General features: G+C 44.0%; 1 pseudogene across 1 annotated transcript; it reads left to right on the top strand.

Moving 5' to 3' along the window:
* Nucleotides 1-1072: 1072 nt before the first annotated feature.
* Nucleotides 1073-4328, top strand: LOC110495102 (endoplasmic reticulum resident protein 27-like; annotated as a pseudogene). Its single transcript, XR_016488130.1, has 6 exons — nucleotides 1073-1335; nucleotides 1734-1819; nucleotides 2771-2914; nucleotides 3037-3153; nucleotides 3387-3512; nucleotides 3861-4328. The product of XR_016488130.1 is annotated as an endoplasmic reticulum resident protein 27-like (transcript).
* Nucleotides 4329-4667: the final 339 nt, after the last annotated feature.

Here is a 4667-nt window from a genome sequence, read left to right on the forward strand (position 1 = left end):
CTTTGAATGTCAGCGATCACATTTTCAAGACATAGGACTTTCAAAAAGATAATTGTAACTTGCCACATCATCATGAGGATGTGTTATGCAAGTTAGTTCAACAGTGGACTAATGTGAAAAATACCAAAAGATCATTTCTGAATGGAGTATTCCTTTAAGCCGCTCGTTGGTTCATTTTTAAATGGCACATAGTGTACTGTACTTTGGGTAGTTTGCGTACTCAGACTCTATAATACAGAAAATCTATACACCTTAAACAAATTCTCAAATTTTCAGCACACATTTCCTCTCAAATTGCTTTTAATTGAAACTTTATTTTAAATAAATCAATCATACTACACATTCAACAATCTAAAATACTTCTCCTGCTTCATTAATACATCTTCCAAAGATAAACATGTTACAAAATGTTTGGTTTGTAGCGTGTCCATTGGATACTAAAATAGCTGGTTGGCTTATTCTCTAGGGTCAGTCAGACCAAACAGCTGCCTGTTGCGTGCCACCACTATGGCCAGACCAGTGTCATCGGTGGGTATACACACCCTGCTGATTCAGAGTGCAGTGTGGCCAAGTCACCACAGGAGGGAGGGCCACATCCAACCCTGCATTAGATTGAACGGCATGCACTCATGCATACAAATCGAATTCCTATAAAGTGGCATTGCTCTGTCAGAAAAATAATGCTGTCATTTAGGTGAACAGCAGGACATTACAGAATTAGTAGGGAAAAATGGATAATGAAAATATATGCCCACTTCAAATTGACTAGACCATTTAGATACTACAGATATTTATGTACCGAACAATCTGGATCATACTAGAGATATACATCCTTGTTGAGTGAGGTGTCTGTATGGGCTGAAAATATGTGTCAGATTTGACTGCTTGGGATTTTTTCATATTGAGATTCTGAAGTAAAAAAACAAAAACATTTTGCATGTGTATCCTCAGGTTAGAAGGTACATTCTTAGTCATACGCGTGTGTATGCCCGCCCACCCACCCACCCAGCCACACTCATGAACTGATACGGTAACAACACTCGCTGAACTTAACCTATCAATAACACCTGTCAGCTTCTCATACAGGCACCAATCAGCAGCACGAGGAAACGGCCGTGTGGCAGACCCTGAGGTACAGAGGAACGGAAGGAGGGACACGACGGACACATGGACAGACGGACACAGACTCCAACCTAAAACTCAACCGTCCGGCATAGAATCAAAAACGGACAAACTTTTCTGAGGCCCTTTGTTGTCTACAGCCTGCCGATAAAGTTATGGCACCGCTGCTCTCTCTGATTCTCTCCCTCCTGGCTGCCTCAGTCATAGCTGAAGGTGAGAATCTCTTTGCCTTTGGTCACGTACATGTTTTTAGATTTCCTAGACGTCTTTTTAGTCTTTATTTCCTGTTTTCTTTTCTTTAAAGTCCTTCCTGAATGGTGTGATATTCTCTTCTATCTTTTTGACCTCTATGTTACGATATGCACACCAGTATACCCCTTAGAATATATATGCCCAATACATTGCTTCATTCTAAATGGTATGCTGAAATTGACATTGGGATTGAGCCTATGACTGGTTTCCTGAGAGCCATTCTACAGATTGATGGATTTTTCCTCTCCATGTTTCCAAAGAGATGGAATGGTGGTAGGTAGTTGGGTTAGGGCTTGTCCAACTAATTCAATCATTCCCCCCCCCCACCCCCCCACACCGTTCTCTCTCTCTCCCTACAGACAACGCCCTCCCAACCCTGAGTGATGTCACTGCAGCCGAGGCCTTCATCGAAGCCTCTGAGGTGGTCGTCATCGGGTTCTTTGAGGTCAGACAGGAAACAAGCGTGGGAAGGGCAGGATGGGAGGGGAGGGAGGGAAATGTAACGCAGATTTTTAGCATCGTTGGCTAGACGCTACACCACTAACGTGCAGCCGGATGGGGCCAGCCAGATATAAACCATAACTCAGATTTGAGACGAGAAAAAAAAAACATGCATTCCTTCCTGTGCACTGTTGACTGTTCGTAGCTACAGTCCCAGCTGCTGTCAGGTTTGGCGAGAAACTATTTCTTGTGGCTGGCCACACACTTGGCACATGAAGTGACTAGCTGGCGCTGCCTTGAGGATAGTAGGCGGACGTCCCAGAGTGTCAAGTGGCGGCCCGAGCCCTTTGGCCAAACTCGGGGGACGATCGCTGTCATGCGGGGGACGATGGCTGGCTGGCGGATGGCAGGCCGCTGGACAAGGAAATGAGGATGCATCTGAGGAATTGGCACAGAGGAGGTCGCTGTAAACAAGTGTAAACAGCGTGGGTGAAGGGTGGAGAGAAGGAGTGGTGCAGAGAGAAAGGAGTGGAGGAGAAAGAGAGAGAGATAGAGAGAAAGGAGTGGAGGAGAGAGAGAAGATGGAGGAGAGAGATGGAGGAGAGAGATGGAAAGAGAGAGAGAGAGAGAGAGAGAGAGAGAGTAAATGGTGGACTGCCATGTACCTGCTGGGGACCAAAATATTATTTCAAGACATTCTTTGAGGATGATTGTATAACAAACACAAGGGACCAAAATATTATTCACTGAAATTCACATGGGCTAAGTGGCAATTTGAATCTCAAAAACAGACTTCAATAGTATATCACTGTAGTGAGTGTTAACAGACTCAAACATTCTCTCTCCCTCTCTGTCTGCCCCCTCTCTCTGCCCCCCGTCTCTCTCTCTCTCTTTCTCTGTCTCTCTCTCTCTCTCTTTCTCGCAATCTCGCAATCTCTTTCCCTCTCTCTCTCAGACTCCCTCTGATGAGACTTTTGGCTACAAGGAGTTTGTGGAGGCAGCTAAGTCTGTGAAGCATATCCCTGTGGCTCTGTGCAGCGATAAGGAGGCATGGGCCAAACTCAGCATCGTGTCTGACACTGTCACCATCTTCAGAAAAGTAAACTACTACACCACACCTTTCACTTTGTCCATCAGAAATCACCTGCTTGACTCCCGTTACAACTACAAATTTACAAGAAAATATCAACTGAAAAATGTGATTTATGTGTGTGTGTTCAGGCAGATAACCACCAAGACAACCTTCAGCTCTCTGAGACCAAGAAAGTGGAGGCGGACGGCCTTGCTCGCTTTATCACCATGAACGAGCTTCGCTACATCACCGAGTACAACCAAGTGGTAGTCACTGACCACAGCACTGTTCATCTACACCTTACACACTACTCTATACAACAGCACCTATTAACAGTTATACCAGCCTGGTTATGATTACATCTTGCCAGCACATCTTTGTATTATTAGCCTGTCATGTTCAGTCATATAACCAGACTATACCTACAGACAGTTAATGTACTGGCACATATCTATTGATATCTATTTCCTATAGCTCTCTCACTCTCCTCTCCTCTCAGACAGCAGTGGGTCTGTTCCAGTCTGAGGTGAAGGCACACCTCCTGCTCTTCATCAACAGGGGGAGTGGTGACTATCAAGTGCTCAAGGACCGACTAGGAGCTCTGGCCCCAGAATTTGTTGGGAAGGTGAGAGCAGGCAAGCAGCAACTGGACCTGAAAAGAGCGACTCAACAAAACCTCTGTTATATCGGCCATTTGATTCAAATCTTGAGATAATGTCCCTAATCCACTATTTGGAATTGGCTCTTTTGAATCAACTCTTTCATTGAATCTTGAATTTAATTTGCAAATTGGATCAATGGAGTCCGATGTTTTGAGTCCCAGAATCTCAATGTACTGTATATTATATATAGTGCACTACTTTTGACATTGGTCTCGTCCAATAAAATCACAGATTTTAGTTTTAGTTTCTGTTGCCAAACGTATTTGCTACAGTGTGCTCTACTGAACATTACCCTGATTTCTTTGTCACAGTTCCTGTTTGTGCTGGTACACGGGGTGAAGTCCAATGAGAAATCTCTGGGCTACCTCAGCCTGACTTCACGTGACCTTTGGGCATTTATGACGGAGACTCAGATATGAAGTGGCTCATGCCCAAGGGAGAGATCTCCAACGAGCGTGTGCGGGAATTCTGCCAGTCATTCATACAAGGCGATCTCAAGGTCAGAGGTCAAAACAGACCTGAGTTCAACTAGTATTGGTTCTCTTTCAAATGCCTTTGAAGGTTGCTTGAGCCAGCCTGGAGTGCCAGATTGACAGGGTTTGCACTTTTTGGACTATTCTATTGGTTCCATTCTGCCAGGCAAGCTCAATTAAGAGCAGGTAAATAAGTATTGGAAAGAAAACATATACTATTTGAACCCATATCTATGGCGCAGTATACGTTTCAGTGGCTTTGATAATATGTAGAAAGCAGCAATAAATTATACTGTGTGGCCTCCATTTAATGTATCTATATTGCTTCTCAAAAACATTTAACATCTTTTTAGGAGGTGAAGCAGGCAGGAGAAACTCATCCTAAAATTGAGTTGTAAAATAAACAAATAAATGAATGTAAATAATTAGCTTTGTGACAATTGTTATGTCTGTTTTAGAGTCCGTATTGTTTTCTGCCTGAATCTGTAGGCTGTGTGTGTGCGCTCTGGCGGGCACGGTGTGTCTTTATGAGAGGGAAAGTCTGCCATCTGTGAGTTGACCACAGCTCAGTGGCTACTCACCACTGAGATTTTAGCCTAGTTTGTCAGCATTGGCACTGATCTGATGGTTACAATCACAACAAAC

This window comes from Oncorhynchus mykiss, chromosome 17 (genome assembly GCF_057628025.1).
Source record: "Oncorhynchus mykiss isolate SJ-2025 chromosome 17, ASM5762802v1, whole genome shotgun sequence".
Classification (NCBI taxonomy): domain Eukaryota; kingdom Metazoa; phylum Chordata; class Actinopteri; order Salmoniformes; family Salmonidae; genus Oncorhynchus; species Oncorhynchus mykiss.